At 35.9% G+C, this 15,969-nt stretch overlaps 1 protein-coding gene across 3 annotated transcripts in view; it reads right to left on the reverse strand.

Annotated features, from left to right (window-relative positions):
* LOC149828082 (cysteine protease ATG4B-like) overlaps positions 1 to 15,969 on the reverse strand; it is a 43,605-nt gene that overhangs the window by 17,307 nt on the left and 10,329 nt on the right. Inside the window, exon 1 of one of the 3 annotated variants that reach the window (XM_090018640.1) lies at positions 12,705 to 12,801. The exons of the other annotated variants lie outside the window; for them this stretch is intronic. The gene's annotated coding sequence lies outside the window, so the exon portion shown is untranslated. Of the gene's footprint in view, positions 1 to 12,704; positions 12,802 to 15,969 lie in introns of those variants that run through there. 3 annotated transcript variants of the gene reach the window in all.

Below are 15,969 nucleotides of genomic sequence, written 5' to 3' on the forward strand. Positions count from 1 at the left end.
CGTAATCATGTAAAACCCTTAGTGGCATTGTTTTTGTATTTTTCGCTATTTCATTACATGGTATCAGAGCCAAGAAATTCTTCTTGACATTTTGCATTTTTGGGTATTGGGATTCTTTGGTTCGATTTCATGTTGCGTGAAAGATTCATGATCGTTGAATGGCTTGGATTTAAGGGAAATATAAACCTGGTATATATATTATATCTTTAAGTATTTCTTGTGTTATCTATTTCATGCATTATGCATGAGAAAACACTTATTTTATTTATCGTTAAATATATATATATATATATATATATATTTGTTATTATTATTAAAACAAAAAAAAACTTTAAATGGTTTTTCAATCTTCATTTTGACATTTACAACTTCGGAAGTGTAAACCTTCTTATCATCCGAAATACCAGACCTGACAACAATATCAAACACAGATTTAGATTGAGTCAGCAAATAACTTCTAGAAGAATAAGAACTTCTATACCAAGAAAATATTTTAGAAACCCCAAATCAGTCATTTCAAAATGTTTTTTGAAAGTCTTTTAGTGTGTTCAACTCCCTGATTGTCACTTCCTGTGATGATCATGTCATCCGCGTAAAAGAAAAGAATAATAATACCTGCATCAGAAAGCTTAATAAATAGAGTCATGTCAGTTAGACAAGATTGAAATCCAATATTGAGTATAACTTAACTAAACCTGTCATACCAAGCATTTGGAGCTTGTTGAAGGTCATATAGGGCCTTATCTAAACGAAGAGCCTTTCCTTAAGGAATAGCTATGTTGTGCGATGCCTCCATATAGACTTTTTCAACCAATTTTTCATTTAAAAATGTGTTTTTAACATTGTAATCGTTGAAAAAAAAATTCCCTTTTTAGGGAGAAAAGAGAAAAACTCTCGCAAGGTCTCACTTGACCTTTTAAAAATAGATTTTGAAATAACTTGCATCCGTTTTTTAGAAATTGCGGGAAAATTGGGAGACGGGATTCGCTCGTCGGTACGAGGTTCAATCGTTCATGACGCCTTTACCAAGGATAATCGAAACTTGATTTGAAAGATTATTTGAAGATAGATTTGAACCAGACTTGAAATGATTTCGAAAATCATTTAGATCTTGAAATTGATTTGATTTTAAAAATGAAATTTTGAACTTTGAAATTTGGACTTGAAAGAGTTGAAATTATAAATAAAATTGAAAATTCGAAATTGAATTTTGAAATTAAGAATTAAAATTAAAATTCAAAGATTGAAATTGAGAATGAATTGAAAATGAAATTGGAAATCGAAAATGGGATTGAAAAAGAATAAGATTGAAAATGGAAAATTGAATTTAAAGTTTGAAATTGAAATTGAGATTTTGAAAGATTGAAATTGAGAGTAAATTTGCAAGTTGAAATCGAATTTTGGATTTAAAAGTTGAAAGGGAAGTTTAATTCAACACTGAAATTTGAAATGGAATTTCTAAAATCGAAAAAAAAATGGAATTGAGATTAAAGTTTAGAATGAAGAATTGAGTTTGGAAATGGAATTTTAAAGTTAATTTTGAAATCTGAAATGGAAAATTTAGAATTGAAAATGGAATTGAATTTGAAAATTAAATTGGAAATTAAAACCAAAATTGAGATTTGGAAATGAAATTGAATTTAGAATTTGAAATTAAAAGCATTAGGGCAATAAATTGAAATTGATTTGGCCCATAGAACGTAAAATTTGATCTATTGAAGATCAAATCCTAATTCTAAATGGCGAAAATAAAAATACACTATGTAAATAGCAATTTGAATGGATCAAAACATAGAAAATGAAAATTTACATGGAATTAAACTAGATCTACATTGCTATTACACGAAATTGAAAGAAAATGCAAGAAAGAAGGGAAGAAAAGGGGGGCGATTTTTGAGAAATTGAAAAAAAAATAATAAAAAAATCAAAAGTGAAGGAGAGGACCTACCTTGAGTTTCTTTTTTTTTGCTCCAGCCACCACTCCAAGCTTGAGCCACAAATGCAAAGGAGGAGAGTTTTCTTCTTTAGAAAACTTGTCAACCTCAAAGGGAAAAGGAAAGAGAGAAGAGAAAAGAAGGGAAAGAGAGAATTATTTTTTGTTCTCTCAATTTCTCAACTTTTCAAGATAGTTTAATTTTAGTTTTATATGTTGATTTAATTATAGTTTAATTTCAGAATTAGTTTAACACTAGTTGTAGATGTAAATTAGATTTAATTTTTAATTGTGTACTAACTTAGTGTTTTCATTGTGTAGGTTGATAAGTTAGAACAGGTTCACAGATGTAATTCAATTGTGATGTGTGACTGCACTTGTTATGAAAAGACAAAAATGCCCCTGGAGACCTGCAGAAGACTTAGCCTCCTATTGTAGTTTTATTTTCATAGTTTAGATTGTAATTTGATCTAAATTGTAATATTGACATAGATTGTAAACCTTGTTATATTAATAAAGTGTTATTTTAGAATTAGTTCAGAAGTATAGATGGCATTTTGTTAATAAGGTAAACTACAGTTAATGTGGCTTAGGCTCAAAATTCTTTAGGTACTTTATTTGAAATAAGCAAAGTTCTTATGGTTTCTATGATGTACATATGTTTTCTTTCGGCCAAGCCGTTTTGTTGTGGTGTTTAAGGATAAGATTTTTTATGCATAATATCATTTGCTTCTAGGTAATCTTTAAAATCTTTTGATAAAAATTCTCTCCCTGAATCAGTGTAAAAAATAGAGATATCCTTTTGAAATTTATTTTTGACCAAATTGTGAAATATTTGAAAGTATAAAAAAACTTTAGATTTGTGTTTAAGAAAATAAATTCATGTATGTCTAGTAAAAATCATCAACAAAGATTACACAATATGCAAACTAACCCTTAGATACAACAGGTATTGGACACCAAACATCCGAATGTTTTAACTCAAGCGATCGTGTAAAGACAAAAGTTCTTTCTTGGAATGACATCCTTTTCATTTTGCCAAGAATATAATCTTCGTATGTAAAATTTTCAAGATTACGAATTTTTTTCATATTTGGAAAGCGTTGGATTTTGGATACATTGGGATGGCTAAGGCTTTTATCATAAATTTAAATTCAGATTTTGAACATTACAACAAAAAATATTCTTGGGTATTTCCAAAAAATCCATATAGTATAAACCTCCTTCTCTACAGCCTTCTCCAATCAGCTTCCCTGATTGATGATCCTACACTCGACAACCAATAGAAGAGCAAGAAACATTATACACATGGTTAAATAATTGAGAGACAAATAAAAGATTTAGGTTTAGTTTGGGAATATACCTAATTTTTGGAATAGAAAAACTTTTTGAAATACTTTTGAATTTTTCTATTCTCTTTATCTCAAGAAATGTCCCATCAGTAGAAAAAACATTTGACCTACTTGAGTTACGACATTCGGATAAAATATAACCATTTGAAGTCATATGAAATAAGGCACCTAAGTCAAGAAGCCAAAGAGATTTACCGAGGTCAGAGATGCCAACAGAATAAACCGCAACTCCGGTTGATAAGGCTCCTTTGAGTAGAGGTTGAAGGAGTCAAGGACATGATCCCAATATTTGATTCTTGTGTAGTTTTGAGCTCACTTGATTCTTGTGTAACCGAGGCAGTCTTCTTCTCGTAATGTCTCTTTATTTTAGGACAATACGTCTTGACATATCCCGGTTCTCGACAATAATAGCAAATGATTTTTTTTTCTCAAATTCATTGCCTTGTTTTCCACAGTGATCATTGTTTGGTCTCATAGCTAGGACGAAGTCATCATCATCTTTAATTGTCTTCTTTTTTAGTCTATTTTCTTCCATACTTAGCTCTTCAATGGTATCTTCAATAGAGGAGACTTCTCCTCTACGAAGAAGAGACGATTTAATAGACTCAAACTCCGATCTTAGACCATTAATAAATTGATAGAAATGCTTCACATCAATGTCTTTTTCGGAGTTCTATGTCTTCGGGACAATGCCATCTAGGCTCAAGAAGAGCCAATTCATTCCAAAGATGGGATAACTCACTAAAATATTCTCTAATACTTTTTTCTCCTTGAGTCATAGTACTTATTTTGTCTTGTAGATTGCATATGTGTGTAATGTCTTTAAGAGAATACATTCTATTAAGATAGTCCCATGCTTTATTTGCATGTTCAAATTTCGGTAGACTCGAGCATTTTTTTATGTCAACACTACTAATGAGCAAAGACATAATCTTGGTGTGTCCCATTATCCACTATTTCCATTTTTTCTTATAAGTAGTCATAGCATTGATCTTCTCTACCCCTGTAAGAGGTACTTCTTTTCCTCCTTCTACCTTAGTAAGAATTAGCATAGGTTCCGAATCAGACTCATCCACTAATCCCCCACAACCGTTTCCCCCATATTAGGTGTTTTATGATCGAAACTCATGTTACATAATTTGTGTCACTGAGCATGATGGATTTTACGGTGACATGATCATTGTTATCCACGTTTACAATAGAGAGGAAGGAGAAAAAGAGAAGAGAAGAAAACAAGAAAGGTCACAAATAGTCCACTACTAAGAGAGCACATCTCTTGAAGAGAACGAACCCACTAGCACTCCTCCATCAAGAGAGCACCTCCAATGAAGAGCATGAACACTACACAAAGTACGTACCACATTCTCACAAGTACTTAAATGGGTCTTGCAAAAGAGACTTTATCTCTTCCAAATCATAAGTAGCATGCTTCTCAATGCACCAAAAAATCAGCTTGATCTTCCAAGCTTTATACCATGAAAGGAAATAAGGTCCTCTGAAGATGTTCACCAAATCAACAAAGTGGGCACTCAAAGAGTTCCACCAACGCACCAAAAAAAGCATACACAAGCCGCAAAATTGGCTCACACCCACTAAAGGGGCAAGCACAAGGAATTAAAAAATAATATTGTATTCATCGACACACATGCAAGAAGCATACATTATAAGGGGAGTCATCTCCTATTTTTATACACAAGAGAGTCTCTAAGAGATGTTGGGGCCCAACATCTCTTTTGACTAGTCAACTTTGTGTTGACTAGTCCAAAAGAAACTAGAAAAAAAAGAAAAACTAAAAACCTAGTTACATTGTAATATATATAAGGAATACATACATATATGTATATATACTTAATTATATACAATGTATATAGATATACCTTTTTAACATTACCAGCAGCCGCCTCTCCATTTCTTCTTCCTCACGATTTTCGTGGATGATCCCTGACTTTCATGATATCGGAGTGATCGATCCTAGATTGACTATCAAGGTGAGTTCAAGATCTTGGTTGTTTATTCTCTTGTTCTTCGATCCTCCTTCTGTTCTTTCTTCCCTCTTTGATTTCTACATATTCTAAAATCTTGAACATTCTCCCTTGATCTTAAAATCTTTTCTTTGTTTGGGTTTTCTATTTAACCCAAAAACAAACCATTGATCTTGTTTTCAATACATCTAAAACCAAAACCTTTTTTGAATCTGAAATATTCTTCGAACCGCATCTTCAGGGCATCTAAATCTCTCCTTTGTATCCGGTTCTCACGCAAAATATAGTTTATTCTCCAAAATCGTATGTTACTGATTTTTTGGTCTCAAAAAAAAAAAAGCACCCCAGTTTTCTGTTGAAAGATGATTATTTTCATATATTTCTGTCTTTCGAATTATTGCCTTTATTATATCTTCTCATAAATCTTGAAATGGATTTCTTTGCATCTTCATCCCTTTCTGCCAGTTTCTTGAACCAGCTTGTCTCTGAAAAACTTATCAATACCAACTTTCTTACCGGGAAGAGACAAATTGTTCCATTTATGTGCAGTCAAGATCTTTCAGGTCATCTGAATCAGTCCCGATCCCACCAGAATTTATTGTGCAGGAAAAGAATGATGAAAAAGGGGTTGTTGAGATTACTCATGTGTGAAATCCAGATTTTGTTTCTTGGATGAAGCGGGACTAGGCACTTGTGGCATACATCACATCTTCTAATTAGTATTTCTGATGACTACATGGCTATGGACTCTGGACTGAGTTGGTTCAAACATTTTCTAAAGTTTCAAAAGCAAAAGTTATGTTTTCGAAAAGATAATTTCAGAATCTCAAAAAGGGTTTCATGACCATAATGGAATACTTGAATAAGATGAAGCAAATCATTGACCAACTCGCATTGGTCCGGTATGAAGTTCTAGAAAAGGATAAAGTGCAGCAGACACTTAATGGATTGGGACCTGAATACAGTGTGGTATATACCACATTATCTTGTTTTCCTGAGTTGCCTAGTTTTGAAGCACTAAGATCTAAATTGCTTATCTATGAAATGAATGTGCTCGGAACATCAGGAGCAAACTCAGTTACTATGGACAACCATAGTGTTTTCTTGTCTAAGTCAAAATATAGAAGAGGATGTGGTGGAATGCGAGGTGGAAGAGGCATTAGACGTGCAGGAAACCAGGGAGGCCGAGGTCTTCTTCCACTTCCAAATACACCACCATTGCTAAATCAAAACAAAAGAATACAAACATGTTATGTGTGTAAAAAGCCAAGTCATGTGAAGAAGGATTGTTGATTTAAAGATGATCCCAAATACAATCCAAAGGCCAAAGTTCAAGAGAAGTCGTCAGATAGACCAGAAGGATCAAGATTGAGTTCAAAGGCTCAGGCACCCATGGATAGACAACTTTTGTTGGCAGCTCTTACAGGACTCAATTTGGAACAAAATAATCAAGGAGGTTGGTATGTGGACTTAGGGGCAGCCAATCACATCACTGGAGATAGAAGATAAATTCCAAAAGTTGGTCTCTTATTTTAGAAAAGATAGAGTCATTACTAGAGATGGCACTCGACACCCCATCGCTGGCACTGGAAATTTTTTTATTCCTATGTCTAATTTCAGTCTTCAATTGTCGAATATATCATACTCCCTAACATAAAAAAGAATCGCGTTTATGTTTCCAAGTTAGTTGACAATATCAATTTGTGTGATATTTTTACTCCTTACGTTTATGTAAAGGATCTTCACATGAAGAAGACGCATGCTGAAGGTCAAAGATAAGGAAATATGTACCTCTCCAAGGAAGACCCATCGATTGAAGCCAAAAATAAATCCATCCAGGAGTCCAAGAGTCACTCTTTGTCATTATGTTTTGACAATGAGTCTGAGTCAAATAAGTCTAGTGTTTGGCATAGTTGTCTTGTGCATTGTAATAAAGCTTTCATTGGAAAGCTCATTTACAATAACTTAATTTCTATTTCAAGCGAAAATCAAGAGTTGGAAAGTCATATTTGTCCTAGTTGTCAAATGTCCAAGAGTAATGTACTATCCCGCATTTTCAACAATAAAAGAGCCTCTAAACCTATGTCACATGGGTGCGGGTGCAGGTGCGACACGAGTGCGGCGCAATTCCAAAAAATTTGGACACGGGGACTCGGCTATATATATATATATATATATATATATATATATATATATATATATATATATATATATATATATATATATATATATATATATATATATATATATATATAACAATAAATTAACACATAAAGATTGTAAATTTTAAAGCAAAAATAAAAAAGCAATTCTTAACAATACAAACTTACCAAAATATAACACATAAAGAAGCTTGTGAGTGTGATAAACAACAAAACTTATCATAAATCTGCCTCATCGTCTAAATTAGAGGAAAGAACAGGATCGAGGTAATCCATGTTGAGAGTATGCAAATTATGTTCTTCCTCCAAGTCAAAATCTTCTGGATTTACATCCCAATTCTTGGATGGTCCATAATTGCATCAAAAAATGACTATATTAGTATCTAACTTAAAACTTTGAATACAAATATTTAATTACAAACTTTGAATACAAAGAAAAAAAAGTATTTATACTCTTCTTTGGTGCGGCGAGAAATTAATCGTAGATTTGAATGAACATAAACCAAATCCTCTGGTCTTTTACTAGTGAGTTTGTTTCTTTTAATGTTGTGAATTTGAGCATATGTACTCCAATTTCTTTCACAACAAGATGATTTAACAGGTTGGGATAACAACTTCATTGCAAGACGTTGCAGATTTGGTGTCTCTGATCCAGATGTTGTCCACCAATTAAGGGAATCTTCCTCGTCCTTTGCCACAAGTGCTGCTAAAGAATAAAATCTCCCAGTAGAAAACTTGTCAAACTCACTATTTACAACCTTAAACATGTGAGGATCATTAAAAAAACTTCCCAAACATATCATTTTATTTCTTGATATCTCAGGATCTTCATTTGGAGAAACACGACCAACACCTGCTGTCAACCATTTTTTTGCATAGTATTTTGGATTGAGAGAGTGTGTCATGCAATGCAAAGGTGTATTGCTTTTATTCCATCTTCTCACTAAAACTGAATGTACATGATTGTAAAATTCTGAATCATCAAGTGCAATATCTTTCTTCTCATATTTAAAAATGATACTTTGAACTTTTTCAATCATATTGTCCCACATTTCATAAATTCTATGAAGCATGGGTACATCTTTGTCAACTTCTCTCAACATTTCCCAAATAGGCTCTGTAAATTCAACAAAATATGTAATTTTATCCCACCAAAAATCATCACAGATGCATTTTTTGATAGCATGAGCCTTGACATCATCTTCAGTACGATAAAAATCTCAATCTTGATCAGCCACCATCATCATCAATGCATTCTTGAGTTGCTTAATTCTTTTTATCATAACAATGAGAGAAGCAAAACGAGTTTCAGTAACTTGAGATCAGAATGACTATTAAATATAGAAAGGGCATGACGATGGTTTACAACAAAATTTCTAATATTTCGAACATTATGCTCTATTTCCTCAATCCATAAGCACATTTCATATGCATTTGCATCATCTTTTGATGGATTGCGTATACTAAGTGTCAAATTTAAACTGTGTGTTGCACAAGGAGTCCAAAAAATATGTGAATATGTATCTTCACTTGCCAAATTCATTCATGCACGACTGCAAACTGAAGCATTGTCAGTAATGATTTGCACCACACTTTCTTCACCCACTTCTTTTATCACTTCGACACATAATCTCTTTAAATATTCAGCATCTTTATACTCTCCAGATGCATCAACAGTCTTCAAAAAGATTGGCCCATTAAGTGAGTAAGCAATGAAGTTTATCAGTGGTCGCCTTTGTATATCAGTCCACCCATAAAAAACAATCGACACTCCATGTCGTTTCCATGCAAATTTTTGGGTCTCTAACAAGTCTTCAATTCTATTTTTTCCCTCTGCAAGAATGTTTGTTCTTAGTTTTTCTAAACTAGGAGGCACATAACCACTCAAATTACAATTAGCCAAAGATGTAATCATATCTTTCAAGTATAGACTTCTAGCTACATTAAAAGGAATTGAGCTTGAGTAAATGAATCGACCAATCTTTTTATCAATTTCTACTCTTGCCATGTTTTTGAATGACGCTTATATTGTTTTATTGCTTTCCATCTTTCTTTTCTTTAAAAGCTCTTCTTGTATATCACTAGCAGTAGGAAAAGACAAATTAATCGAATCGCTTCTCATCTCTGCAGTTTTCTTCTTTTCAGCTTTCTCTTGTTCTTTTTTTAATTGCTTTAACATGTCTTTGTCAACCCCAGAACATGCCCTAATTCCTTAACCACGAATATGCAAAAAATGTGCTTTCACACGCGTCTAAGAACCTGTGAAAACAGTCTTACATAGATTACAATGAAACCGTACATTCACACCACCACCACTACTAGCTTTTACCCCTTTTGTCACAAGCCTCCAAAGTGGTTGAGAAACTTCTAATTCAGGGTTAGAACTTGAACCAAATGTATTGACACTGCCGCTAGAACTCGCCATTATATCTGAAAAGTGAAAACTGAAAAAAAAATAAGTAAATAAAATAAAGTTAATAAACACTTCAAAATAATAGTAATAGGAGCTCCAGGTTTGTTCCCCCTGTTCAAACCAGGCCCTCCTCTGCAAACCAGGTTCAAGATAGGGGGCCTACCCCCTATCTGACGCAAAAAGGAGGGGCAAGGCAAGCCCCTTCTGAACCTTATCAGTGGCAGGGGCTTCGCCCTTGCCAAAAAGCCAAAGGCAGTTTTGTTCGGCAGGGGTAAGAAGGAGTGGGGGAAGGAGGGGGCTCGGCTGACAGGCCAAGCCTTGCCCGCCGGACAAAAGGAAAACGAGAAAGGGTCGAGCCCCTCCTCTGTGAATCGAATGCAAAGGGAGGGGCCGAGCCCCTCCTCTATGAATCGAATGCAAAGGGAGGGGTCGAGCCCCTCTTCTGCGAGCAGAGGGTGCAAGGAGGGAGGCTGCGAGCAAAGGGTGCAGGAGGGTCGACATACCTGTTGAGTGTTGACGGAGGGGGAGACGGTGGCTGGCACCTGTGCGTACCGTCGCTGGAGTCTGGATCGCCAGCGTGGGTGTAGAACAAAGCTGCAGGGGCTGAGGGGGAGAGGCAAAATTGAGAGGGTAAGCCCCTCCCCCTGTCGATAAACCCCTTTTAGGGTTCGGTTGTAGATAAAATTTCCATCTGGGTCGAGTCCGGACCCGATCCGACCCGGATCCAAAACGTATTTCAGAAATCAAAACAGACATTTTTGGAATCGGTCAAAGTTGACCGAGTCCAAAATGTGGACGAACTCGACCTCGACTCGTTGACCGAGTCCGACTCTGCGTTGACCGAGTCCGGGCCGAGTGCGAAGCCGCACCCGTGTCGGAGCGTGTCGACTCGGGTGTGGCGCCTCCTTAGCCGAGTCTGTGTGACTTAGCTCTAAACCTTTTTAAATTGTTAACTCTGATGTGTGTAGACCAGCTCCTAAATTATTATTCTTCTGGAAGTCTATTTTATGTGATCTTTGTTGATAAGTATTCCTGGTATGTTTGAAAATATTTTATGAAAAATAAGCATGAAGTTTTTAATATTTTTAAAAAATTTCATGCTATGATTAAAAATCATTTTTCCATGTCCATGAATACTCTTCGAATGACTTTATTGATTACATCAAAATAAATGGGATCAATCGAAGAGTGTCCTATCTCCAGATAAGGAAATAGGCGGAAGTGTAATCCAAGAATGCACAAGCATTCACAAAGTTCAAAAATGGACAAGCACTACGGCATTCAAACAAGAAGTCCACGAAGGGACAATGTGAAAGCCTAAAAAGGCTACACAAGCATGAAAAAATAATAGAATATTTATTGAATTGAGCCTTGAAAGGCATATAAATACAAGGAGGATAACCCCATATTTATACAAGAAAGACGACCCAAGGAGGGGCGGCCATATAGGCATTGGAGCCCCTCCAACGGTCATATTTATGACCGTTGGAGGGGCCCAACATCTATATGGTGGGCCCCTCAATGCCTAAAATACAAAAGAAATAAAAATAAAAAATACAATAAGAAATAAAAACATATTAAAAAATGAATATGCGAGAAATGGTGAAAAGACTATTGTACCCCTATCGGGTATTACAAATAAATTACATATTATATATATATATATATATATATATATATATATATATATATGTATATATATATACGTATGTATATATATATATATATGTATGTATATATATTTTTAACATCTCAGCAAAATGGGCTTGCTGAGAGAAAACACGGGCACATTGTCGAGAGTGCATTAGCCATGATGCATGAAGGGTATGTTCCCACATATTTATGGACAAAGCCTTTTCATACTGTTGTTCATGTTTTCAATATGCTGCCAATGAAAATAATTTGGGATAAATCACCTTATTATGAGTTCTTTGAAAAACATCCTGATTACGGATTTTTAAAGGCTTATGAATGTGTTTGTTTTGTGCATATTGATGCATCTTTGAGAAATAAATTCGATAAGAAGGCATACCTTTGTAAATTTGTTGGTTATGCTACTGATTATAAAGGTTATCGATGTTATGACATTGAGAACAAGTGTACTTGAATATCAAGGAATGTAGCTTTTGATGAAAGGAAATTTGATCACAGGGACAACACACATGGAGAAGCACAGACAGCTGAGTTTTATTAGCCTTGGTTGAGTGAAAAATTATTTCCAGCAGAAATTAATGAATCAGCTCAAGAATGGAAAAATGAAAATGAATGTGAAGATGAAACCTATGAAACGCAGCAACATGATGATCCAGATGATTGGCAGCACACTGCACCGAATGCAGATTTGACGTCTCATGATGGCAGGTTAAAGGGTAAGGTATATAACCGCAGAAATAGGGATGAACTCATTACAAGTGCAGAAAATCAGACTGATCAGCAAAATGCAGCCAGCACCTATGTTGATCACATGCCTTCAGGTATAAGGAGATTTGGTCGTATCAGACATCCAGTGGAAAGATGGGTAAGCTATGAAATTTTCAACATAGATCATATATTTTTAACGGTTGTCTCAAAACAAGTGTAACGCCCCAAAATCCAGGACTTGTAACTTTTTATGAAAAGTTTGAAAGCTTTGAAATCAATTATTTATCACAGTTTGAAATAGAAGTTCAGCGAAAAAAACTTATTTGAAATAGCAAGTCAAGGGGCCTTAGGCGCATTACAACACAAACTTTCTCTTTCACAACGGATTTGCAACACCACACATTTAAGAAATCAAATAGATTATGAAAATGCAATTTTTATTTAATAGTTTAAGACTTGTGCAAAGAAGAGATTTTTAGGAAAACTTTTATGCAAATTTACCAAAATGTCCTCAAGAGCAAAACGTCAAACAAAGAGTCTCATCTTGAACTCATCACGTCATCGTGCCATCGCAAGCTGCCTCAACTTGTCCACCACCTGCAAGCAAAACTCCAGCAAAGCAAATAGCTAAATACAAGAGCAGTAAGAAACAAAGTATTAAATAAGTAAAATATGCATTTATAGTAATCCAACTGATTCTATATGCAGGAAGTAACTAACTTCACCAAGCAGTCAAGCATAGAAACTGAATAAGCATTTATAACGAAGCTCACAATACATGCGATTACCACTGAATTCTTTAATTTACCGACAAGTAACTATATTAATCATAAAGTGCAAGTCATTGCACAACAAGCATAAGCTACCCGTGATTAAGCAATCACACGACAACAACTATATATTAACCACAATGGGTAAACAGTTTATAAGACAAACAACTACATTGGTTCTAGTTGTAGACAGTTCGTAGGTTACGAGCTGTGAGCAATTACATTAGTCATATAAACAGTTCGTAGATTACGAGCTGTAAGCAGTCACATTCGTCATAAGAGACACAAGCCAATAAGTGTTATATTACAACAAGCACGAAATAGTTCAACCAAGTAGCAAGTCACGTGCTAATATATCGCAACTAGCATAATGCTATCATCATAAGCATTTAACTAACATGAGCAACTAATTATTAACAAAAGACTGCGCAACCAGTTAAACCAACTACAGCAGCACCGCAATAGGCATGCATAGCTCAACGAATAGTACGCCAAACTACAGGGCAGCCAAGCAAGTCACGACACGCACATCTCTACAATGTGAATAGTTTACATTTTGTTCTGATTATTAGTTGACCGTTGTGGGTACACGCACAAGGCACGAAATGTAGAAACATTCGAGATCGATCTGGAGGTTTATTATGATATGTATTTTATGATACCCTGAATGACTGACTGAGTTCGCTCCTAAGGAGATGGACAGTGACCAAGAGAGTAAATCCCCAAAGGCATAAGTGGCTCGTGGATGCATCCAAGCTTCTGCAGAAGTAGCCTGAAGGCTATCTTTGTAGCATTTTCCCTAACTCCGATGATTGGGGAATCTGAGTCTTTTGCCCGTAACTGCCATTAAAGGACCTGTCCATCGGAGTTTTGTACCATCCATCCTCTTTCTTGATGAACCGTGTCGAATGAGCACGACGAAGGTTTTTTAACCGTCGTCTCATTCTACATGCTCTGGTTTTTTGACCCACTAGAGCATCTTGCGTGTGAAGGCGCATAGTCATCATTTAGTGAATTATGCGTGTCAATGCATGTTCGAGGCAACCACACACCTCTCATCCTACTCACCGAAGTACGCAATGTACATGTTCAAAAGTACAACCGCGATGAGAGGGGTCAACTCATAGTAAGGGTAACAATATCACCATTTTGTGATCTCAAACACGTGTCATTGCACGTTTGAGGTAAACATAGACCTCTCATCCTACTCATCGTGGTACGCAAAGTACTTGTTCAAAAGTACAATTACGATGAGAGGGGCATAGATTTCTCAAAAGGAAATCCCCACACCAATGTTTTGCCAATAAGATAAGGTGTAACTATTCAAGTTCAAACTTGTCATGCTCAGGTCCTTTAGACCGCCACGAGCCTCTTGCATGTTAGGCGAACATCGATATTACATGATTAATAGAAAGTGTCAAAACACGCCTCGAGGTTACTACAGACCTCATCCTGCTCCTCATAGTTCAAACATATCGTACATGACTAAAGGTACGAGTATGAGGAGAGGGGCATGGATTTCTCAGCAGAAATCCATCAGCAATCGTCTCGCGAAGGAAGGGAAAATGCCAACTATCTTAGTTGGCCAAAAAACCCAATAACTAGGTCTCACACTGGTCTAGCGATGGCGCATGTTCCTCAGTAGAACCTTCGCCCATCTTATGCACATGTCCTTAAACAAGGTTATCCGAGTTGTATTGAGTATGCGAACTGAAGTTGTAAACACTTCTCCCAAACACATCAATTTGGGAGATCCAGCCGCTATCTCGCAAAAGGCTTTTGAAATCTGCTTTATGAAACAATATGTTTCGAAAATAGGTTGGTGCCTAAAAGTTATTCTTTTTGGAGAACCAAGTGCATAAGTGTGCATCATGCCTTTTAAGACAAAAGAATAGGTTGAAATATGCTTGAAGCTGCACTCAATGAGTGTAAGCTAACAAAAGAGTAAGCATGTGCACGTTACAGTGCGACAATAAAGTACAATCGATTCTCAAAGTGCAAAACTATGTGTCGAGCGCAAAACCTCAGAAGCAATGCACAAAGTACAAAATTGTACCTCACTAAACAATCGAGCAACTACGCGATTACTAAAAGCAATGCACGAGGTACGACACTGTACCTCGGCCAATCAAACACACAAGCAAGTGACATACCCAAGGCAGTGCATGAGGTACAAAATTGTACCTCAATTAACTAGACATGTAAGCAAGTAATAGTCAAGGCAAACGAACATTAACAACATAAAGAGCAGAGAGAACAGGAGAAAAGCCTTGTCGCATAAAGCACGGAGCAATAGAAAGAAAAGTACAACAATTAAATATGAAACAGAAGCCTGAGCACATATAGTGCGACGGTAAAGTAAAGACAAGTAAAAAGTCATGGCGAATAAAACGCGGGGCAGCAGAAAAGTAAAGAGGACAAGGATCGCGAAATAACCTCCCTGAATTAAAAGACATGAAATGTAAAGACATGAATTAAAAGCCTGGGCACATATAGCGTGACGGCAACAGAAAAGAAAAATGCAAGAAAAGTAAAGAAGACAAGAATCGCGAAACCACGTCCTTGAGTTAAAAGACATACGTATATATTTTATACATATACAAATATCATCGTCATCTTTCATTTTTAATTATCTTTCCTTATTTTAGCATTTATCCATTCATTGTCCTTTTATGCAAGAATCCCCTACCTTGAGGAGTTGCGGGTCCTCGTACGCCTATAACGTAGGTAAGCACGAGCTCGGCCATGGGGCGCGAGCGGGATCCACCGTTCAACCTGCGATGCTTAGAATGTTAGTGATATGTCATTAAAAGAAGAAACACAATAAGCACAAGCCGAGCCCTAACCTATAATCATAAGATCACAAGGAGGGGCTCGGTTCCTGGCTTGCAGGCAACAGAGGCTTCCTGCTTGCAAGCTGCAGAGGCAGAGACTCTGCACCCTGCCTGCAAGGGTGCCAGAGGTAGGGGCCTCACCCCTGCCTGGCAAAAAGCAGC

The sequence above is a fragment of the Nuphar pumila genome, chromosome 10 (genome assembly GCF_984573655.1).
Source record: "Nuphar pumila chromosome 10, dmNupPumi1.hap1.1, whole genome shotgun sequence".
In the NCBI taxonomy this organism is placed as follows: Eukaryota; Viridiplantae; Streptophyta; class Magnoliopsida; order Nymphaeales; family Nymphaeaceae; genus Nuphar; species Nuphar pumila.